This window comes from Alligator mississippiensis, chromosome 1 (assembly GCF_030867095.1).
Source record: "Alligator mississippiensis isolate rAllMis1 chromosome 1, rAllMis1, whole genome shotgun sequence".
Classification (NCBI taxonomy): Eukaryota; Metazoa; Chordata; order Crocodylia; family Alligatoridae; genus Alligator; species Alligator mississippiensis.
In genome coordinates, this window is record NC_081824.1 from 165,647,018 (window position 1) to 165,672,364 (window position 25,347).

At 40.7% G+C, this 25,347-nt stretch overlaps 1 protein-coding gene across 1 annotated transcript in view; it reads left to right on the forward strand.

Annotated features, from left to right (window-relative positions):
- Positions 1 to 25,347, forward strand: part of CRIM1 (cysteine rich transmembrane BMP regulator 1) — a 379,726-nt gene that overhangs the window by 243,439 nt on the left and 110,940 nt on the right. The window lies entirely within an intron of this gene.

Genomic DNA, 25,347 nt, shown 5'->3' on the forward strand with positions numbered 1-25,347 from the left:
GTTGGCCAAACAAAAAGCAGAAGGCTGGAAAAAGCACTAGTTAACAATAGATAAGTTTCTTGAGAGAAGGTTAGGCAAAAGTTTTCAAGGCTACGTGACAATCATAGTGTTCACAAGAATGAATACCAGTACAGATTAATACAAAAATATTGACATTTCTGAGAACAAGAAAAAAAAATGCAATCTCCTTGGGAACTGCAACTGATGCTATATGGCCTGAATAATTCTTGTTCAAGCCCCTAAAGTCACTGCTTACATTCTTCTTAACAGTCAAAACAGCTTTCCTGACAGAGTGAGCTTCTGAATTTTTCAGGAATTTGCCTTTCAAGTTCATAAGGGCAATGTTCTTCAGCATGCCGAGTATGAATTCATCCCTAAAATGAAGACAGATTTTTCACAGCAATTGGAGAAACCCTACTTTAAGTTAATCTATATTCAAACTTGCAGAATATTCAGAAGACCAGAAGGCCCTTAATAGTACATTTAAATAATTATGCAAAGTTTAGAAAGGTATTTTTTAGATTGGTTTAGAGAATATTGTGTGTCATTCATGAATAAATGGATAGTGCATTCTTCTAGTGTCTTACCAAAGGAAAGGACTTTCCCAGCCTGAAAGGCATTTGGATTTTCACCGCTACAGTGGTGACAAACTCGTAATTCAGAGATGAATTCTCAATTAATGATTCATCTTTGGAGCTCCCGTCTGGAGTTCTGTTCATGTTTTCACTGCATACTGTATTCTTGGTTTTACACACTATAGCATCATTGATATTTTTGTACCAGTGTGCAATTAAAACCTTGGTGCATGATCATCATTGATGGTATTGTTGAAGAGTCCTGTATGTCAAAGTACAGTCAACCTATTTTTGGTGGAGATTGGTTCAGAAGAATATTTTCATCAAAGTGAATTGAGAGCTGAAAATATGACATAATGATAGAAATAAGCGTGTGCTTGCTAAAATGTTTGAACAACATCTCCTAATTAAACCAATTACCAATAAAAATCTTACTCAATTTCACGATAAGCCAGGAAAATTAGTGTTACGGTGCAACCTTTCTTAAGATGTCAGAAATTCAGGAGGTATTATATGGGAGAGTACCAAATGCATACATAGTTACAGTATGTGAATGGACAGTCCATGACAGTACATTACAGAGGTCCTCTCTTTATAAAGAACCTGTTTGATTCTACCTATATTTACTCTTAGCTTTTGTTTTAACTCCATCCAGGAATGACAGCTGTGGTCTTTCTTTATTAAATATCCCATTATCTAATTGAACTTGCCACTATGAATAAGTTTAATAGGATTTGATTATAATATGAAATGGCAAAGTTTGTCAATTTCAGCTTATGAAGCTGAAGTCTAAATGAACCTTTCAGCAATTAACTACAATATATATGAATGCACACAGTTCGAACCTATTCATTGAACACGCACTGACTACCAAAATTAACCTCCCCTCCTTACCATTACTCAATTCCTTGAACTAATTTATTAACTGTTATGTGAAACCAAATTAAAGGATAAATTTAAATGATGAAAAAATATCATTAACTGGAAGTCTTGTTAGGCATTTGGGCACCAGGAAGGAAATTCTCTTACACTGGGCTTGGGGCTGGTATTTTTCATGTAATGAACTCAAGGGAGAAAAAAGGAGGTCTGGAATGCTAACTATGTGGATGGAAAACATTTAGTCATTCTTGGAATGATATGAATGTTTTTCCAGGAAACTTAAGTAAACACACACTCTGCCGCTTAGGAGGCTGCATTTAACTTTTTTGGACAGCAGACAGCATTCGGACAAGTACATAAAAACCAATGCAAGGTTATTAAGCAACACGCCCTTCAGGGGCAAAGCTGGTCTATTTTTCAGATTCAGTACTACGTAATAAATTAGTATTTCATGCTACTATTCAGTTGTCTATAAAGAATTATATTACAATAATATTGGTAATAAAAACTAAAACTGATTTTTCATTTCTGAAGGTCAGTTTAATACTGGTTTTCTTAAAATGAGAATATATTCATCCTTTTAAAGACATACAGCATCTTACAAATGTGCTCACACAGGTGAGCTATTTCAAGTTACCCAAACACATGGTTATACTACAGTATTGATGCGTAAAGACCACTTTTTTCTGCCTACATTTGATGTTTGATTTTTTTTTTTTCCCCTCAATAGTTATTTGCTTCCCTAAGAAATCAGATTTATTTTACACTTAATTTCTCATGAGTTTTAGGGGCTTTGGAGCAATTCTGCAATCCTTTTCCACTGAATTATTTCCTTGTACATCACTAACACTTTCTCAGTGGACTCAGGATATATTACTTACAGATTATAGAACATAGTATATTATAGATTTGTTCTCCATTGCATTTGATTCATTATCATTTTAAACATACTTACTTCAAAGATGCACAGTTACTTTATATATGCAACCCCTGCAGTCTTTCCCACCCAAGTGCAGGGGGTTGGACCTGATGATCTGTAAGGTCCTGCCCAGCCCCTAACAACTATGAAACTGTGTCTGAGTACAGTAACAGTGTCTGTTGAACATCAGACTACTGGAATTTCTTCTCACTTAGGCTAGGGACAGACATTCAAAACGCCTGAATTGATTCAGTCTTTGCAGGTTAATCTAACCTGGCTAGGCTAAACCAGTTTGTAACCATAGGAGTCTGGTTTAACTTAAGGGGTTAAGGGGTCTGGGACAGACATTGCATAAACCAGTTTGACTCAAATCAGTTAAGCCTGATACTACATTCAACCAGGATTATCTCAAATCAGTTTCAGCCATTTTCAAACTGGTTTATGTGTACTGAACATCTGTTCTGTTATAGGTTTAGATCAGTTTCTGATCACTTAAAACGGTTTATGTGTAATGTCTGTCCCTAGCCTTAAAGTTTGTCTGTAAATTGTCAGCCATTGTTAAAAAATATAGAAAACAACAGTAAAGTAATGAAACTGTCATGTTATTCAGGGGAAAAAAAAACCTTTTTCTGTGTTCAGTGCTGTGGTAGAATTCCAAAATGAAAAGAAACGTGAAAGTACATATTAATGGAATACATATTTCATTATTTTGATCCCTATTTAGTTAATTAGCTAGTTATGTAAATAAATCCTTATTTTTTGGAAAATCTTCTACTATCTCAGTGTTAAAGAATATCAATACAATATATTGATGAAGAGAGGGAAGGGCATCTTTGCAAACAGGCTTGCTAACTTAATGAAGAGGCCTTTAAACTAGGTTCACTGAAGGATGAATGGAGACCAAAGCTCTGAGGTAAGTTGGGAAGCAGGTGACCTGGAGGAAGCACAAACAGGAGGGGACAACACGGGAGGCCTTCTTGTTCTTTCTGAGAAAGTAGGGTAGTCGGCTAGTTACCGCAGGTGTCTGTACACAAACCCATGGAACCTGGAAAACAAGCAGGAAGAACTGGAAGTCATTACATACAGTCCTGGAACTGTGATATGATTGGAATAACAGAGACTTGATGAGAGAGCTCATCTGACCGGAGCTCTGTCATGGATGAATATAAACTAAGGGTCGGCAATGTTTTTGGGCAGAGAGTCAAAAATACCTGCAACCTTGACATGTTTGATGTTGGCATGCCAGGGGCAGATGGTGAGGGAGACCCGATCCTTGGTGTAGCAGCACAACCCCCAACCCTTCCCTGCTGTCTGTCCTGAGGTGTGCATGCCAAGCAAACATTGGTCATTATGTTTGCAAATTCGCGGCAGTTGGAAGAGGTCCCAGACTATTGGAAAAGGGCAAATATAGTGCCCATCTGGGGAAAAAATCATGGAGCAGGTTCTTGAGGAGTCCATTACTAAGCACATAGAGGGGAACGTGAAAGTCAGAATGAATTCATCAAGGGCATGTCATTGGTCACCAAGACCAACCTGATTGCCTTCTATGATGAGATGACTGGCTCTGTGGATACAGGGAGAGCAGTGGACATGATATATATCTTGACTTTAGCAAGGCTTTCGATACAGTCTCCCACAATATTCTTGTAATCAAGTTAAGGAAGTACAGGTTGGATGAATGACCTGTAATGTGGATAGAAAACTGGCTTTGTTATTGAGCTCAGAGCTTAGTAATCAATGGCTCGCTGTCTAATTGGCAACCAGTCTCAAGTGGAGTACCCCAGGGGTTGGTCCTGGGCTCAGTTTTGTTCAATATCTTCATCAACAACCTGGAAGATGGCATAGGTACACCCTCAGCAAGTTTGCAGATGATGCCAAGCTGAGGGGAATACTAGATATGCTGGAGGGTAGGGCTAGGATTCATAGAGACCTAGGCAAATTGGAGGATTGGACCAAAATAAATCTCATGAGCTTCAATAAGGACAACTGTGAAGTCTTGTACTTAGGAAGGAACACTAACTGGTATAGGCTGGGGACCAACTGGCTAAGCAGCAGCTCTGCAGAAAAATGGACAATTCTGATATAATAAAGGGGTTAATCCATCTGTCTCTGTCTGTAATGCTCTTGGAGCACTCTGATTGGTTACTGAAACCAAGAGCATTCTGGACAGGAAGTGGCAGCACGGCGAAGCACTGCGCTGCCATCACAGCAGGGATGAATTGGGGGGGGGGTGAGGCCAGTGACTCTGGCCTTGCCCTCCCACCCCATGCACCGGTCCTGCTCCTTGGAGGTGGTGGTAGCATAGGGTGCTGGAAGAGGGGGATGGAAGGGATGTCAGGGCAAGCTTCCCTGCCCCCCCCCTCCTCCCCACTTCGGGGAGGCAGTGGTGGCACAGGGGGAGGGTTAGGGTTAGCAAGCTTCCCCCCTTGTCTCCAGTGCTCCCCCCCCCTCCAACATTCTTGACAGGCAGTTTGCTAGTAAGCTGAATAAGAACCAACAATGTGCCTTTGCTGTGAAAAAAACTAATGGCATACTGGGCTGCATTAGTAGGACCGTTGCCAGCAGATCAAGGAGGTGTTTATTCCCCTCTATTCAACACTAGTGAGGCAACATTTGGAGTACCGTGTCCAGTTCTGGGTCCCCCACTACAAAAAGGATGTGGACAAATTGGAAAGAGTCCACAGAGGGCAATGAAAATGGTTAGTGGGCTGAGGTGCATGACTTATCAGGAGAGGCTTAGGCCTTTCCTCATAAGCCTTGGGCTTATTTAGTCTGGAAAAAAGAAGAGTGATGAGGTATTCAGTAGCAGCCTTCAACTACCTGAAAGGTGGCTCCGAAGAGGATGTAGCTAGCCTGTTCTCAGTAGTGGCAGATAACAGACAGAACAAGGAGTAATGGTTTCAAGTTGCAGCATGGGAAGTTTATTTTTGATATTAGGAAAGACTTTGTCACAAGGAGGGTAGTAAAGCACTGGAACAAGCTGTCCAGAGAAGTTTTGGAGATTAGTTTTGAAGACCTGGCTAGACAAAGCCTTGGCTGGGATTGTGCATTTAGGGGTGGTCCTGCTTTGAGCAGCAGTTTGAACTAGATGACATCTTGAGGTCCCTTCAAACCCTAATTTTCTGATTTCTATATTGCAGCTTCATATTTCTAAAATCTGTGGGTTTGTAAGTTAGTGTGCAAAATTACTTTACTTTGTATTATTTTTTATTCTTTAAATCAAAAAAAATCCATCCACATCTAGAGCAGTATTTCAGTTAGTCATATCACTGTGTTCAGCTCTTGAAACATCAACACAATTCTGATTCTAAATCTTAGGACACCAGTGCATGGCACTTTCTATTCCTTCACTATTTAACAGTCACCAGGTAATTAAATTACTGCTTTGTAACCTCAACACTGCTGCACATGAAGTATGAATAAATCAATGTGTAACATGAAATATACAGCTTAAACAAATGTATTTTGTTCCAAATTGTGTGTGTGTGTGTGTGTGTGTGTGTGTGTGTATACATATAATGTGTGTGTGTGTGTGTGTGTGTGTATTTGTGGGGGAGTGTAGATATATAGCTATATTTAGATATAGCCAGCTACTTCTAGATCAATAATTAAAACTTTTCAATAGAAAATTTTAAGTTTATTAACAAGTTAAGGGGAGTGTGGTTTCTTTTTAATAGTTTTCTTTCCTGTGCTTAAATTTAGTAGTATTTTTTTATTTCTCTACTTTTATAATTTTCTTGTTAGTTAGATGAGCTTAAGTAACTACTGTTTTTTGGTTTTGTATGGGTTTTTCATATTTTTGTGGGAGATGTTACAGTTTTCATTTGGTTAGCCTTTCAGGCTTGGTACACTGATAGAACCAGAAGAGGATTTTTTGCTTTTGAAAGCTTTTTATGAGTAACTTTCAGTTGAAACTTTCATTATTACTGAGTCCTCATGTCATGTCTCTCAGTACTGTCTAAAATAAACAAAGTTTTGGGAAAAGTATGAATCCTAAAGTCATACCATTACTGCTCCAGCAGGAACCAAGCTGCTATAAGTGATTGGGCAGTGAGGTATACTGAACAGGGTTACATCCTTTTTAAGCATGGAAAGAAACAGTGGTGTCTGCTATCTGTGATGAACCCCATGGCAAGAAAAGTGTATAGTTTCACAGAGCTTGTGCTTATGTATCTATTAATTTGTTTTCCTATTTAAACAAAAACACTTTCACAACCATAACTATAGAAAGATCCAACATCAATCTATGATTGGCTTGGCCAGGCCGAGTCCTGCCTCCACAGATCTATGAATCTATGAATCATTTGGCAAGATTTGAATATTATGTTCTATGTAAGTATTACTGATGCAACAACTGCGTGTTGGACCTCAAACCTGTTTCTGTTACAGTACTCATCTGTTGCTAAGCATGTGCACAAAGACTTATAATAATGCAGAATAACTTGATATAAACTGCAACTGTGTCTAGACAGAGTTCAGCAACTAGTTCAGCACTTCTCAAAGTTGATGTGTTAGCAGAGGCATGAACCCAAGTGTTCAAATTAAATTAATTGTAAATTAATATTTTAAAGGGCAGATCTTGCCCACCTTTTCACAGCAGCAGCCCCATCTGACTATTCATGTGAATAAAGTGAGCAGAAATTCATACTGTAATTTTCTTTTTGATATACAGTAAGCAGTGCTTACAATAAAAAGAACTATTACTTTCATGAAATAACCTTTCAGTTCAAGCAGCTGTAGAGACCTTATACAGGTAATTGGCTCAGACTTCAAGCCATAAACATGCCAAAATAGAAGCATGCTATTTTTCTAAAAGTAGAAAAAATATGAGTGTGAAAATGTTGTATTTTGGATACATGAGCAGTGGTCTTAGAGTCAGTTGTCAGAACCATTTAATATTTGAAAGTCCTTTCAAAGCAAGGCCACTGAAATCTCATTTCTTAACCATGTCAAAATGGTCAAAACAGCTCATACTCTGATGGTTTCAGGGCATATATTTTATGATCATTTATATTTGTCCTGCTATGAATCCAGAGGTATGAATTCAAGCTCTGGACTTGCACCAAAGGTTGCCCCCACTTGATCCAACAATAAATGTTTACCTTGCAAATTGGTTAGGGAAAACTAAAGTAGCCAAACACATTACTTCTCATGTGCCATGGGCATACCTGAACCGTACCACTCTGGTAGACTCCACTGGGCTTTTGAAAAGCAATTTGAAACTCTAAATCATTAACAAGAGATACATACTCTCATGAACCTTGCTATGCAAGGTTCTTTTGACCCCATTCATAGCAAATTACATGGGATTGGCAGGAAGGCATGGGCTGACTTTAGGCAATAGTGCATTTTGATACAGTCTATGCTTTCCTCTTCTTTCAGATGCATGTTTGCAATTTCACTCCCTTCAGTAAGTTTGCATTGTGATGACAGGACAGAGTTTACACCAAAATTTGCTAAGTTCTGTAGATGCAATTGTAGTTTAACTTTTAAACATTTTGATTAGCTCCCCTATCTTGACTTCCTAGAGTAAAGTGTTTTTGTCCTTCATTGTAACAACATACTATTTAACTGTGTTAGTCTGAAGTTAGACATAAGGCAGGGTGAAGATGCATCTTATGGACTAACTGAATCAGAGATGCATAACCTTTTGAGCAAGATCATTAATTTCTGTCCCCCTGGCAACATGGCTATCTGCATCTGATAAAGTGAATTCTTGCTCATGAAAGCTTATGTATTTCTTAGTATATAATGGTGGTTCTTAATCTCATTAGACTCAAGGTAGTCCTTGTTAGATTCCAGGTACCCTTGAAAGATGCCTGTTTTTAGCTTTTGCGTATTTTTTGACTACTGAAAAAGAATAAACAGTTATCCTGTTCAAAGAACTCAGAAAGACCACAAGAGAGCAGAATGTTTTTGATATTATTAGTTCCTATTTTAAATCTCTGGGTTTATCTTTTGAATCATGTTTGCATATCTGAAAGTGTTAATATTGTGTGTCGACTTTAAAAGGACCTCAGGGCACCCCAAGATACCCCAACATCCTGATTAAGAATCACTCGCCTATAGGGTGCATCTCTGCTCTTCCTTCTGCCCAACACAATATTTATTATGTAACTTTTGTATTTTAGTAATGTCCAGAGGCCAGCCAGGTCAGGGCCCCAGTGTGCTAGGTACTATCCAGACCCACAGGGTGCCTCTGTGGGTGCATCCACACATGCAGGCACATGCACTTGCAGCAGCTCAAATAGCAGTGGCATAAATTTGTGCTGGAGATTTGTGGCTCAGTGCACATGCCTGAACATTCATCTTGGTGTGGGGCAAATTGTGCCACTTGGGGCAAACTGACCCTACCCAGCTCCTCCTGGATCTTCAGTCAGGGGAAGCTAGAGGCTAGGGCCAACACAGGTGCTGTCTCTAGCTGTATAAAAAGCTGCCCTGGTGAAAAGCTCAGGACTACTTGCCCCTACAGCTGCAGCTCCTGCCAGCAGGTCCTGTCCCATCCTGTCTGGCAGCTAGGCACACAGGGTGTGAGATTTGTGGGAGGGGTGTGGGGGGTGGGTGGGGGGTTTGTGGGGTGGCTTGGGAGGGTTGTGGGTGGGTGTAGGGGTTGGTCTGGGATTTGGGGTGAGGTTTGTGGGGGCAGTGTGGGGCTTGTGTAGAGGTTAGTGAGTGGGGGTATGGTGTTTGTGGGTAGATTGTGGGGGAGTTGGGTGTGGGGGACTGCTTGGGAGGGATAGGCCCCCTGCTCACCCGACCGCCCCCTCCTCGGCCCCCACATGATGCACAGCCCCCCCCCGCAGCAGTGACAGAGGCCTTTGGGGTGCTCCTGGCCCACTCCTGGCAGAGACTTCCAGCAGCACGGTGCTTCCTCAGACTGGGAGGCTGAATATGGTGCAAGGCCCGGGCCCAGACCAGTGCCTTGCGCCTTTGGGCAGAACCAAGCCAGTTCTTGCTGTCACCCTGTGTGCTGGCACCGTACACAGAAGCCATGCACCCTTGGGCCAGGCCAGGTGCTGCCTCTATGTGCGCTGCATGCCATTGGGCCGGGCCAGCTCCACAGAGGCAGGACTCGGCCCGACCAAGCCTGAGGGTGTGCAGCCCCTGCGTGCTGTGTTGGCAGCTTGGGTGACAGCAGAAGTGGCCTGGTTTTGCTTGAGGGTGCACGCGAGTGGACCAGGCCCATGCCATGTGCAGCCCCTGGGTCTAAGGCAGCACTGCACACTGCTGGGGGGCTGTGCCTTCAGTAGGTCACGAGTGCCCCAACTGCCACTGTTTGATGCTGCAGGGGGGCTGTGCAGGCAGGCAGGAAACTGAACCTTCCCAAGCAGTCCTGACACCCTCATGTCCCTACTTACAGTAGATTGGATAGAGCCTGGATCCAGTCCACTGCTGCAGCCTTGCCCTGCTCCTATTTGCTCCAGCACACTGAGGCAGCGTGCTGGGGTAGTAGGGGCACAGGGCAGCCACAGAGATACTCTGGCTGGGTGCTGAAGCATCTCTCTGGAGGACCCACCTTCTGGTTCCCTCAGGGCATGCTCCAGAAGTGTGCCCTGCACCACGTTTTTCCAGTGTGTTATGTTTTGATACCGACATTTCCAGGTATCAAATTTAGAGTCCACTTTGCAAATATGCAGCACTTTTTCATTCCCAGTGTGCCCCTTGCGGCATCTCAAACTGCTTTGAGGCACCACAACAGGCACGTGCTCGCTCGTCTGGACGCGGCCTACGTGTGCAATTAATGTGATAAACTGGAGCAGCTTGAGCCAGTATACTTGAGCAGTTCGAGCCAGCAGTTCATCCCAGGCACAGTTTCTGCACTGTGTGCCTGGGACGGCAGCAATTTGAGCACGATAGAGCAAATCTTCAGCTGGCTGGGTTCGATCGCTGGGCACAATTTACACCCCCAGTCATTGTTTACATGTGCATTTCAGTCCAGTTAATTACTCCACAGTAAGATAGTACTGTTAGTTTACTGTACAGAGTTAATTAGTTTACTGCACCCTAATACCAGCGCGCATGTAGGTGAAGACGCTCTACTGTGGAGCTAATTACTTGACTTCATGGTAAAGCACATCTATAGATTCACCCATTGTAAATAACATCTACCACAAAATAATGTCGTTTAAAAGACAATATGTAGCACCTGGAGTAGATAAATAAGACATTTGGAATGAAAATTGAAGCAGACTGGAGTAGCAAATAAATAAAAAGAATGCAGTTCTTAGCTGTATAGGGGAAATGACCACAATTTACCCCTTTCCTAATCTGTTACCAGATAGCGATTGTTGATGAAGTGCTAGAATAAGTGCAGTGCTGATAGGGCCAGTGAGATGTCAGCCTCCTGTACTGACTGGCAATTCTAAACCTTTATCTGTCTCTTCATCTAATAATATTATACAACTAAAAGAAGGCATGCTTCATTTACCTATATTAAAATTAAAACCTCTGTTGCTTTGTGACATGTGGAAATAAAGTGTAGGGAATGAAAACTGCAAAGCAGAGACAAAAATTTTTCATGGGACTCTACCAAGCTGGTCCTATAATACCAAAGCTTTCCAGACCTTGACTGAAAATGGCACAGCAGTTTTAGAAAAAAGTTAATCTGGAACCACATATTGGACAGTACATGTTGGTACGCTAGGAAAACGGAGAACTCCATATCCTGATACAAATGCTACAAAAAAAGATATTTGCAAAATTTTTAAATAATCCCTAAATGTTGTGTTAAGATTTCTGAACAAAAAGGTACCAATTAAAAAGCAGTGCAGTGCGATCTCCACTATTTGAACTTTCTGAGCTGTAGTACTGGCAAAATAATAACAAGTTTTTTCATCTGCACAACAGCCCCAAGACCCAGTGACTTTTAGATCAAGTTACAAGTGGGTCTTCAGTTTATCACCTGTTGCTTCTTGTAGAAAAATGTTATCAAAGTGTTTTTTGTGTGTGCACTTCGCTTCTGCTGTATGCATTTGGGTGTGCCTTTCCTGCAGCACATAATTTGTGATAAAAGTACTACATTTCCCAATGGGGATGCAAACAGTTCATGCGGTATTACAGATTAACCAACCAAGTGTGTTGGTTGGTCAGATGAGCATATATATGATGTTGTGACACTGACTAACATTGACTGCTTACGTGGCTCCTGAGCCAGGACTGCGTGTCATTACTGTAAAGCCACATCTGTGCATGAATAGGCCTGTTTTACTGCAGTATAGTCAGGCAGCTAGACTTGGCAGTCTTTAAGGCTAAGGACAGATATTCAAAAACCCTGAGCCTGAATTGATTCAATCTTTGCAGGTTAGTTTAACCTCACTAGGCTAAATCAGTTTTGTAACTAGACAGACATCCCAGAAATGCAGGGACCTGTGTACAGTGGCTCAGGCTAGAAGCTGGGGGTGGGTGGGGAGCACTAGAGCATCCCTCCCTTCACTTTCACAGGGCTGAGCTGAAGGGGGCATAGCCAGGCCCTGGCGGGATGTTCTGATTATTTCCCTCCCACTCAAGCAGCCCAGCAGGGAATGTTTATCACTCCTAACTCAGTGTTCATCAGCCCATTAAGAAAATAAAGCCTCTCTCCATTAGCTAAAGGAGCTCTTCTTAAACAGCTGTTCCAAGGAAGGATATTAAACTACCTGTTGATTACCTCCCAAAAGCCTGGCTGCCTGTTGTATCCCACAGCCTGGACCATAGCCAGCATGTAGTCTGCTAGCTAATGCTGAGGTGTCTGTGTAAGGCAGAGGGGAGGGGAGAATAATCCCTGCTTACAAGAGAGAAGCCAGGCAGATGCTCTGTGCCTGCAAGTTTCTGCCAGAGCTTTGGTCAGGGAGCAGAGGGGAGTTGCCAGCTCTGCTGTGGAGCAGAGAGCCCTGCCCAGCTCAGACAGCATACTGGGATGCTGGGGGTATCTGGTTTATCTTAAATCAGCAAGGGGTCTGGGACAGACTTTGCATAAACCAGTTTGACCCAAATCAGTTAAGTCTGATACTACATTCAACCAGGATTATCTCAAACCAGTTTCAGACATTTTCAAACTGTTTTATGTGCACTGAACATCTGTTCTGTTGCAGGTTTAAACCAGTTTCTGATCACTTAAACCAGTTTCTGTGTAATGTCTGTCCCTAGCCTAAGAGACAGGGTCACTGACTAGCTGAGACTTGAATACTGCCCAAAATGTTAGAAATCTGGATTCTATTGCCATCTTGTATACTTTCCTAAAGGAGGATGAGGATTTGTTTAATAGCAGAGGTTATGAAGGAAAAAAAGTTAGTAATGCTAGTGGGGGAGATGAGTCAGGAGCTCATTCTTAGCAGCTAGACCAATGATAGTTTTTCTAAGCCATGGGGTATTTTAGCAGGAAAGCAGACAGGAGGGTTATTCATTTTGTCCATATCATAATCTGAAGAGAGATGTTGGGTACCATTCCTCAATTTAGCTAGAATGTTCAACAGTTTTAGCACACAGTCTTTAACAACCTCTGCCAAACAAAATGTGCCATAGTGAAGGCTTAAGGGTCCAGGTGTGTTTTGATGAACCAAGTGAAGCTACATGTGCTCTATGTTTATGCATTTAAATGTGTAAAATTCAGGCAGATGTCTGTTGTTTTCTGCACTGCACTGGTATCAGGTGTGAGTTTTTTCAGCACAGGTAGCCAAATTGGAATGCATCTGATTTGGGTTTCTTTTTCCCTATTTCTTTTTTTTTTTTTTTCCTGTGGACTAGTGTGGCTGCACTTGTTCTCTGTTTAATAGACAAGCTATCTGGGTTCGAGACCAAAAATATAGTAAATCCACTTTTGGATGCATGTTTATTGAGCTTCTGTTGCACCAGATTGTATTGAAACCTAGGTTTTTCTGGTCAGTTATAGGTAGCAGGTGTTCTCCATTTAAATGATGTTATTGAGGTGTGTTGTTCTAGACAGTGGTTGTGTCTAATAGGTGACAGATACTGCATGTGGGTGCTTAAAGTATTGCTGAGTCTGCATAGAATCAGAGCATGGACTTTTCCACAAAAGTGAAACTCTATTATTTCTCTATTTCGCTGCTGGAATTGTAGGGCTCTAGTAAGATAATAGCAGCATCCAGTAGGATCCAGGAGCTAGATATACAATCTTACCATGCTGCTGTGACTATTTGAAACAAGACCTATTCTTGTTTTTGTTTTGTTTCTTTAATTGGAGTAGCTACATTTTCCTGTATTTAGAGAATAGAAATTGGGAAAAACAGGGTTGACAATTGGCGGGATTCAACAGGGTCCAGGTCTGACTTACATATTTTTCCAGTGTATTGTGCAACGGTGGATCTGGATCTAAATTTAAGTAATAATTCTCTGCTGCTTATAGGGAAGGGCATGCATATTTAACCATGTGCATGTGACAGTAAAGTAAAGCAGTTTGTAGTAACTGTACTATTTACTGAATAACAGTGTTGATAAAATTAGGTTAGGCACCTATTTCACATGAAATAATTGAAGTTATAAAACCCATTCATGTTTGAGTTGTGGGTTTCCCCCCAAATTGCCAAATTAAAACACCTGTTGAAGTCAAAGTGAAAAACATTGTTTCCAGTTTTAAGTAAAATCCTGTCCTAAGAAGAGCATGGCAACACTGTGGCAGAACAGAGCTGTTTTTCCTAGGTGTAAAGTGACAGGGAGGCAAAAATGAGGCTTATGCATTCTGAGGGTTGAGCAAATCTGTAATGAGTTGCAAGATAAGGGAAAAAAGCAGTCTGCCAGCTGAAAGCTATTGCTTGAGTACAACCCAAGTTTCATTGTGTTATCTTGTTGGGAATGAGGGAGAGCCACTAAGCCAACATGCTCAAAGCCCTGGAAATTTTCATGAAGTTCATTTGCAATATTATCACAGGCCATTTGCTAGTGTCAGGTGAAAGTGTGCATGGGAGCGGGTCTTAAGTCATTATTCTTAAGAAAACAAAAGCAGTTATCTGTTCCTACACAGAACTTGTGTTTAGAATTGTAAATGTGAACAAAAGATTGTAGATAATCAAGAAATATAATCTTATTGAATTCTGTAATTTGTTAGGAAAATTATATAGTACTTTCACTACAAGCCAAAAAGGTGACTTGTCAGTTTTAGCTATATGAAATGCCAGCTCGGAAGGTATTTCATTCTCATGCTGCAGTCTATCAGTGCAGCAAGAATAAAGATATACAAGACCCAAGGGAGAGTTTAGTAAGCAAAATATAAGAATATATGTTGGGTGCGAGAGACATTCATTGGGCCATGTGTATAGCAGTAAGAAATAATCAGAAATTACAGGCATTTGCCATGGATTTTACAAAAATTTTGCTTCTCTTCCTTACAACAATTAGTTAAGTTAGATCCCTCTTCTTTTTTAGTATGGAGTCATTGAACAGTTCCAGTTAGGGTTAGAGCAATTAAGAGTACTTGATTCTGTGCAAGTTCCTTCTATGCTTTTTAAATAAGATTGACAGAATAACTGCTTAAGAGAGGGAAGGTGAGAACTTTAGCAAATTGTTTGTTTTGAACCTTACCTACTGAGATATTCTGGGATATGAGGTTATACAGCAGAAATTAACAGAACAATGATGTGCTTTTCAAAGGTCAAGAATCATCCCTTAGTTATATCTTTTACTTTTTCTTATCAATTTCAGTTGCTTACACTTTCTTTGCATATAAACTCTCCCCAGTTCCTCACCACCTGCACTCTCCCAGTCATGAAAAGTAGCTGCTCTTACAGTTCATGCTTAAGGCAGTGCTGGATAGATTTTCCTGTGAAACAATCTGTTTTCTGCTCATTACCTATGTGGGCACACAGTGTAACTAGATAGGACAAAGGTTTTCTGCTCTATGAAAATGGCTTTTTGCATTTCAATTTCCTTTTCTGAGAAGGAGGGGTGGGGAGAAAATGCCTGTCTACTAGATAATGTCATGAAATTGGATAATGCAGACGATATAATTCATATCTCACTTAGATAAATGGGGTGGTTTCTACATTTTTGTTGTTATTGCTTGACAAGAAACAGTTTTTTGCAAGGTTGGGTTAACAGGGTATCAGCACCTTGTTTTTCATTTAGAAATAACTTTCACTAACAAATAAAATGAAAATCTAGCCTTTTTCTGCACTAGACATTCAGCTTGGTTGCAGTCTTCACTGGCTAGCTGGTACAGACGTACACTGTAATCTGCAGACAGGCAAAAAGCCAATTCCAGCCATGATTTTCACTGGCATTACCCACCTTGGTTTCAAGCTGAGATGAGCTGTATCAAGTTTTGTCTGCAGTACACTGGTGCAGGTGTATCGGTGGCCAGTCATTAATGGCCTAAATCCTCACCATAGACAACTCCTTAAAAAACATAGAACCTGCAGGAAAAACTTGCAGAGCCACTTCAGAAATAAAACAGCAAATTCTTGGTTTTCCTGTATCTGTCTGTCTTTTGTTTGTGATGGCATTTGGAGAATTTTGGTGTGCGTTTCAAGCGACCTTGCACACACTATATCATCAGCAGCCTAAGAGCAGCAGCACTCTCTTTGCTGAATTGCTGATCATGGTCAGGAGGGACATTGTGCAGTGATTTTATATAGTGGGTGGAGTTTAATTAGGTTCTGATAAAACTATATTGTGTGCCCATTGTGTGCACTCAGGGTAATTTTTAAAATTGTTTTTCTTCTCCAAAATTACAGTGGCAAAGAAAGTATTCTTCATGGAACAGTATGCCATCATCAGAATTTTTCTTAAACTGTTTTTGAATTATTATAATTTTTAAAAGGTTTTTAGTAAAGAATGTAGATTTATACTTCTATAAATCAAAAATGGGTGAACAGATTGATTAACATCCAAATGAAAAGTCTGCATGATGAGGCAAACCATGGAAGTTTTAGCCTCAAAGGAATTTTTTCGGATGTTCTAAGCATGTGAAAACAAGAGATTATAATAGAAGTGTGGGCGTAACCTTAACTAGGCATTGAACGCCAGTAAGATCTGTATCCTCAGTATTTTCTTTCTAGCCATCCTAATATCTTTCTCCTTGGTTTTAACTTTTAACTTCTCCATTACCACTTCCTACCATATAATTTTATTTTAAAATATACAGAATGAGCTTGAATGCTTTTTCCCACCTGTTGTCTGTACATCTGTGCACTGGATCTTTCTTCTGCAGTTGCTACCAAGTACAACAGTGAGCAGCTAACCCAGATCACATGACCTTATGTGCTTTTTCAAGCTTAACTACTGTTTGCCTATTCAAATAGCCAGAAGCCTGGCAGCAGCAGAGCTGGCTTTATTTGTTGAGTCTTGTCTAGTGAAGTGAAAAGGACTGATACTTTTTTTTTCTTTTTCTGGCTGCATTTTTTGGAGGGGGGGATGGGGAATGAAAATTATTTCTTTTGTCCTGTGTTTGCAGCTCATTGAGAATCAGGCATGCATATAAAATTACTGTATCTCAGGACTTACCTTTATGGACAGGAGGGGGAAAAACAGATTTGTAAGCTTGTCTGGAAACCCTCAGTTTGCTTAGGAAGAGTACAAAAGTAGAAGATAATAGAATAATAAAACACAACAAATGGAGGATTAGCAATAGTCATTTTAACTGGTGTAACAGTGGTTTTGTTCTGTCAGATGTAAGAAGTGCCACTGAACATTTCAGAGTGGCAGTGGTAAATTGTCAAAAGTGGTATATGGTAGTTCACAACAGAATAAAAAACACTTTTATTATAACTTACAAAGGCTATCTAAACAATATATAATAGCATTCATTAAGATTTCAAAGATAGCCACGTTAAAAGTAAAATGTAATGGTTAGACCCTATTCTACCTATCAGGTCAGGTTAGGGGTTGGCAACCTATGGCCCATAGGCCAGCTCCAGCCTGTAGAGCCATTGGTTCTGACCTGTGGAGCTGGGGCCTTCAGCAGCATTTGACTGCCAGGGATTCACCTATGCCTCAGCTGAGCAATGGGTAGTGTGTCGCACTTCAGTTAAGTGTCGGGGAAAAGTGGCAGCTGGCTCCTAATGCCAGCCCATCTTGGACACAAGCTGGGCCACCAGAAAATATTGCCAGCTGCAGGTCTGAGTTGTTCTTGCATGTCTAGGTGCAATCCTATTCCAACCTACTCAAATCCTTAACAAATTATAAAGGTATCTATTGATGTAACATAGCTTCATCATGGTCTTAAAACTAGGTCACAAAAAAGTATCAAGAAGGAGGCAGCCCCACCCATCTTTTTTGTTAATGGGTTTTCAGGGACGTACAGGGTGAAATAAAACTGCACTTAGTTGACTAAGCATGACACCTAGTAGGTGGAATATGACCTGGTCTTAAAGATTTTTTTTAGGAATGAATCCGAAGGAAGGAGGGCATCAAATCCTCATCTCCTTCCTCCTCCCCATTTTTTATGCATTATCGTATGACCAAGCATCTTAGTTGATACCAGAGTTTCTGTAGTGATAGGGTGTTTATAGATGTGCTCTGGGAGTGGGAGGGAAGGTGCTATAATTAAAGCGGCTCCGAGAGCCACTAGTTAAAGTGCCTGGAGGGTCACGTGTATCAATGTTCCTGCACTGAAAAATGGTGGTGGGGTACTTTTAACTAAAGCTCATTGAACAAGCTTTAGTTAAAGCACCCCCACTGCCATTTTTCAGTGTGTGGGCACCAACACATGTGATACTAGAGTCTGTTGGAGCACAGTAATTACCACACTCCAGCAGACTGGATTAATCAAATCTACTCTGACATGCTGTAATTACAGTGCATCAGAGCAGCCTCAATACACATACATGTATAGGCACCCACAGTGTCCCATGAATTACCATGATTTTTTAAAAATTTGTATTGGTTGCTTCAGACATTTTGATGGTCTAAGTGATGAAGTCATCTTTGAGCACAACGCATTTAATTTAATTGGACACAGTCACATTGTATATTTTTAAATGTTGTGTTATATTGTAGTACTGTCTGGAATGGTTTAGGTGTTTGACATTCCTCATTCCAAGAATTAACAATCTGAAAAAAAAGACAAGGATAGGGTGAATAAGTAGAGTGATCAAGTAATGGCTTATATGTCTATTAGTTTTCAATGCCACATTGCTCCCTTTATCTCCACATAAAAATGTAGTGCCTCTTTTTTTAGTCACCAAACAGGTTGGAACAAAATTAGGTCATGTAATCTGAGCTCTATGTAAATGTAATTTTATCATTTAAGGAGTGTTACTCTCTTGTCAGTCGTTGTTTATTAAATTTCCCAAATTTCTTAAAAATAAACATTACCATCATATGATTCTTTATTATTTCTAATTTAGTCTTTATCACATGATTGTCCATGCAGCACAGTTTTACAGTACAGCAGTTTAAAATAGGTTAGTTTTTAAATTATTTACTTAGTTTTATCTATAATTCAGACAGACAAAGGCAGGAGATAACTTTAGGAAAGATCTTACTCATTAACTTTAAGAATTATTAGAGGTATTTTTTCACAAATAAATGTTTAAAGGAAAGGAACGTCTGAGTTATAATTCCTCTATATCTTGCACCAGATCTGCATGCGAGTTTACAACGTCCTCCAGTTACCCAGCTGAGATTGTTATCTTGCATAAAGTACTCAGCAGAGGTCAAACATAGTCTTAGTCAATGCTTTGTGGAGATTATTTCTCCCAAAGGAGTCTTTTCAAAACTTCCAACAGTAATAAGCATTACAAGCAGAAGTTTGTTTTTTGTGGCCTAGAGAATAGGTCATTGAACTGGGACTTCAGGGCCTGGACATATGACACGTTTACACTGGTGTGATTTACATTGCTTTTGTACACTGATGAAAATTACACCAGGATTTTGAGTAAGCGGGTGACTAACTATACTGAGGTAGCTGCCCACTGTCAGGGCTGTTACAAAGCCTCATCACTAGATGGTAGGGGAACAGTGCTTGCCTTAAGTAGATTGCTTTCTAGAAAAAGCTGCAGACACATGATAACATTCACCAGTGTAACTTACATCCATGTAGTTTTACTTCTGAGATTTCCCAGGGTAATTCTACACTAGTTTTAATTAGAATTACACTGTTGTAGGGGTGTATACTGGTGTGAAAAAGAGCAGATAACACAATGTAAACATGTCTAGTCTCTAGAACTCAGGAGACTGGAATTCAGTTTTTCAGCCTGCTAGCAGCCTGTTCTGTATCTTTAAACAAGCCCTTTCATCCTCATCTACTTATTTTTCCTTCCACCCATACCTGCTTGTCTATTTATACCATAAATTCTTTGGATAAGGTACCATACAGTCCTTAGCACAATGATGCCCTGCTCTCAATAGAGTCTTGCAAGAATGAATATAATACTACTGATAATCAAAACAGTTGGCTCACGTAGTGAACTCTAGCTACTTTTCTTACTAAAATTACAAGATGTGTTAGCAAAGCCTGAAAATACCTAGTGCATTAGATGTTGTTTTCACAGAAATTGCAAGTTGTGTCATCTTCGCCATTGGTACTTGTAACTTTTATGAGCTACGGTTATTAGTCTCATAGAATTCGGAAGTGCTAAGTGTGTTTGTAAAGTTTATAAATTCTGTTAACCATAGTTATTTTTCCCTTTGGATTTACAGACATCACTTACTCTTGCAAGTCAGCTGAATGGATTCAAAGGCAGAAGCTCATGATGGTTATAACAACCACTGTCTCATAATAGATATGAAATGTATCTAACATACAACCCTTCTTTTTTCCAAAGCAAGCCTATTTACAGCATGCCCCAAAATGACAGATGTTATAATGGATACTATAAATTCCGTTTTATCTCTAACATTAATGTCTCTCTGAGATTATAAACACTTCCAATTTAGCATGTCTTGTAATTCTATAACCATGAAATGAAGTATCCTTAGATACCCTGTAGTCCAGCAATTTACTGGATGTACTTGGAAATTATGAGAACCTTGCTACAAAAGCTCACTGAGATTATAAAATCTGCCAGTGATTCTACTTGAAGGATTCTTGATTCTTGAAAAGGATTGCTCATGAAGGTTACTATTCCCACTAGTTTATCCTATAGTACTTATAAACTTTGATCCCTGAAATGAATAATTCATAGAAATTATAAATCCTTTTGGGTTTTTTTAAACTAGAAAACCTTATTATTCCATAAACCCTTTAAATGGAGGACTCTTAGAGTATTATAACTTGTAGAGTTATACCTGTAACTGATTCCCATACAATTTAGGAGATTTACAAACACACAGAAGCTATTACAAAATCTAAATTTCTAATTCATAATTAAGCAAAGTTGTTATTGGTATTTTAGTATATATGTAATATGCACAGGCCCGTTTTCTACAGAAGATACCCAGGGAACTTAATTTAAATAATTTGCTGATGCATTAAGTGGGAATCAAGACCCTGAACTTTGAAGTGAAAGATCTAAATCTAATTCAGTATACCATAGTGCCTCATGCAGGGTCTTTTCCTCCTCTCCTTTCAACCCCCCTCTCCCCCCATTCTGTAGTTAGTTGAATTAAAAAAAACTGGATTAAGAATGTTTTTTCACTACTGCATGGTGCTATGAGAGAAGCAGATTGAAAGGACTAGTAAAGTACTTGGTTTTATTAGTCACATTTTTCAGATGAATAAATTCTGTGACTTGCCTGGGAGGCCCTTTGGTCTGGAAGTTTAAGCAGTTGATACTGAACTAAAAGGTGTGGAGTGTTATGGTTGACACTTACAGCTTATCTCTGCCACCCTTACAAATACTGAATAGCACTTTGCTTTTCACATCAGAAGATACCAGATCTGGCTGAGTAAGTATAGCATAATCTTAGAAATTTGTTGATTTTTTTTTTTTTTTTTTTTTTTTTTTTAACACTCCTCTGAGGATGTGGCTAACAGCCACATAGGGTATCTGCCCACCTTTTCAGCTGTGTTCATAGTGATTCACTCTAAACTTGGCCAGACCCACTCTCCTTTAACTGTATATATTCATAATGTAATTATAAAACACAAACTGTTTATTTAGATAGAAGGAAAAAATTAAAGAGATGCTGAAGACAAAAAAAACTAATTCTGATAACTTCCAAAAGTAAAAAAACAAAACAAAATTATAATAATAAAAGCTTTAACTTACAAAAGCAGATAGCATTAATTGTCATGGTATTTGATAAGGTGTTTAATTCTTACATATTCAGTATAACGTTGATATAATCCTTAACTATTAATTATGTTGCTAAGTGCTAGAATTCTGTAAAAAAATTTAACCTAGGTTTATATTTGTTACTAATGGCTGTGGAAAACATTCGTCAGGCCAGGGCCTCAAACCTGGGGTCTTACTCTGGCTATCAAGGGCGCTCATCCCAGCCTGCCACCCTACAGTTGATCACCCATCCTGATTCAGACTGGCTTGAAGCCTCCAGCAGGGCCTAACCCTCCACCCACTTCCTGTCATCGGTGTGTCAGCTGACCCTCCAATTCCCCCATATAAACCCCTGCTCAGGACCAGAAAATGTCTTGACAACAGGGCTCAAACTGACCCAAAACTACTTTGCCATTCCCATTAGCTTGCTGCCCAACTCTACACTCTGCTTTATCTCCTGGCTTCTTGAATTGGTTCACTCCTAGACCCTGCTCTAGAATTGAACTCCTGGCTTCCTGACCTGGTTTGCCCTCAGATTCCGCTCACTCATCCTGACCTTGGTTGGCACCTCAATCCCCTAGTAGCTCCAGACCTGGACACCCATGTCCTGGCATGACAGTTTTCCAGGACCACCTCCATTTGGTGAAGAGGGTCTGGGATGGAGCCCAATCCCCTGCCAGGGCCCTTGGAGCCCCCCTGAAATTGATAACATACGGCTACCTCATTCCAGTGGGTGTCTGCTGTGTTGCAGCAGAAAAGGGACACATAGGTGGTGGGAAAACTGTCTGAGTCCCAACATTAGTAACTTCCAAAACCCATGCAGATTGACCTGGGGGTGCCAACACCTTACCCAAGATGTGTGGGAGAAATGCTACCAGCATGACCTCTCTCTCTTGTGGGGACACAGGACACAGATTTGTCAGGTGCCCCAAGACAGAACTAGGGAAACAAGCTATCCAGGCCCAGCACCACAAACTCTTCTCACTCGTTTAATAATGGAAATCTACAGTAAGCCTGATCCTTGGAACCCTCAGTTAAGTTATATGATCCACCTCCAGGTCCCAGGTCAAATCCACCTGCTTCTAGTTCTAACTGCTTTATTGGACTCTGGGAAAGCAAGCAACTTTATTGACAAGACTGTGACCCAGGCCCTAAGAATCCTTTTATAGTGGCAGTCTAAGCGAGAGATCACTGAAACTATAGACCCCTCTTGCGTCCAGCCCATAGAATAGGAAACTGCCACCCTGCAGCTGAACATCCATGGACACTATGAGATGCTATGTATTGAAGCATTCTGTTTCCTGTATTACTAGTTAGTTTTGGGATTCCCCTGGGTCATCTGCCACAACCCCCTAGTTAATTAGAAATTTCTGGGAAGTTTATTTGGTTCCAGCTACTGCCAGAAACATTGCTGGAACCCCGGGATGGTTACCAGCCGTATGATTTAAGCAAAGGTCCTGACCACCGTCGCCCCCTATGGGATTCAGCATCCTGAGGTCAAACCCAGCATACCCCAAAAATACCAAAATTACACTGACTTATTCAATAAAGAAAACATGGATGTCCTTGTCCCATCAATCTGCAGCCAAGGGGAAAAGATTTCAGTGGAGCATATCTATGCCATATCAGAGTCAGAACTTGCTGCCCTACAAGAAATACCTGCAGAAGAACCTGGACCACAGGTTCATGAGAAAGTCCACCTGACCCACTGGAACCCCTGTCCTATTGGTCAAGAAGAAGGATAGGAGCCTCAGCCTTCGTGTGGATTGTCAGGCCCTGAAGCAGGTCTCCATCTACAATCAGTACCCTTTAATGGAAAATCATCTACATATTCACCGAGCTCAACCTCTGGAGAGCATATCACTAGGTGAGAGTCAGGGCTGGTGATGAATGCCATTTGGAGTATTTAGTTATGCCCTTCGGGTTCACCAACATCCCAGTCACATTTCAGCACATCATTAACATGTTGTGAGACCTCTTGGACAAATTCATTATCGCTTACTTGGATGACATTCTAATCTTCTCGGAAGACTCTGACCAGCAAGTGTCACATATCCAGGTAGTGCTAGAGAGGCTGTGCCAACATGGCCTTTTTGCAAAGATGGAGAAACATGTCTTTGACCAAATCTCCTGAGTGCCTTTGATAAAACCTGAGTTTCTTGACTTATTTTGTCCCCAGAATGCTTAAAAATGCCCCCCCCCCCCCAAAAAAAATCTAGGCCATCTGAAAGTAGAAGGTACCCCAGGATGTCAAAGAATTCCAAAAACAGGCTTCTTTACTATTCATTCCATCCAGGAAGAGCACAGACCAACTGCAGAAGTTTCGTCAACCTGATGAAGGGTATTTATACCCAAAGACTTGCAAAGAAGAATTTTTCCAACTATTTGAGTTGGTCTAATAAAAGATATCATGTTTACCCAAAGGACCATATCTCCCTATGTCCTTAGATCAACATGGCTGCAACCTATAGCCCTGCACTTTTTCCAGTGGTTCATCGCCAGTGTTGCCCAGGTGGTGTCTCTTCTCACTGCTGTGTAAAAACATCCAATTGTTCTGGTCTGTGGAAGCCCAACAAACCTTCAAATACCCAAAGCAGGTCTTTACTTCTGCCCTTGTTTTAACCTTTCCAGATCCAGCCTTGCCATGTGTGCTGGAAACAAATGTTTTTAGCATGACAGTAAGTGCAGTGCTCTTAGTGTCAGGGCCTGGAAGAGGCCCTGCACCTCTGTGCTGCCTCCTCCTGCAAGCTCATCCCACTAAAACAAAATCATGAGATTTTGGACTGCAAACTCTTGGCCATCTGAGCACCTTTTGTGGAGCGGGGCATGCCACAAGGTAAGTTTTTACTGACCATAAGATCTAGAAATACTTCCAAAAGGCTTAGTCTCCCAGCTAGAGGCAACTTTGGCTACTCTGATTCCAGTATGACTTTCAGATACATTGCCAGCCCAGGCCTAGAAATGAAAAGGCAAACACTGCTCCTGTAAAGGTGAGTATGACACATATTCAAGAGTCACATGACTCTAGCTGTATTCTATGGCTTCATAACTTCATCAGCACCATATTATCAATAGACCTACTCTCCCTGCTTTGTGCCAACACCCAGGGGAAAATACTCCCAGAAGAGCAGACCATCTTCATGCAGTAACTACACTGGGTCCAGGGTGGCATCATATTTACCCAAGGTAGTAGGATCTACATGTTCCTGGATCTGGGTAGATTAACCATCCTTCACCTAAGCCACAACTCCCTGCTAGCAGACCACCCTGTAACCAAGACCAACTGCCTCACATCCCACTACTTTTGCTGGTTATGACTACGCAAGACAGTGCAGGCCTTTGTCCGCTCTTGCAATGTTTGTGTCCACACCAAGAGACCCCTTCAGAAGCCTTGCAGACTCCTTGAACCCCTCCCCATCCTGCCTTAGCTGTGATCTACAGTCTCACAGGACTTTATTGTCGAGCCTCCAGTTTCAAGTGGTTGTTATGCAATCCTGACCATAATGGACCAACTTACACAAATGGCCCACTTCATCCCATGCACAGGCCTTTTCTCAAGAAAAGATATAGCTTGGCTGTGGTTGGACCACATGGGGAGAAAACTGTCTTGGATTTAAGTAAATATGGTAGTAGTCTAGGCCCAGCCTTTATTTTACCAGTCTTGCCAACTGAATAACAAAGATCCTTCAGACTTCGCAAGTATTGAAGTTTGCTGAAATCTTGAATGATGGCTATAGTTGAAGATAATTTTTAGGATTAAAAGTCATTTTCTTTACTCTCTATCACTGAAAGCTACACGCTCCACAAAAACAAAAGAATGATTTATTTCTGTGATTTCCACTGCTCTTATATCTTTAACCATGTCTTTTGTGACCTGACAGGGATA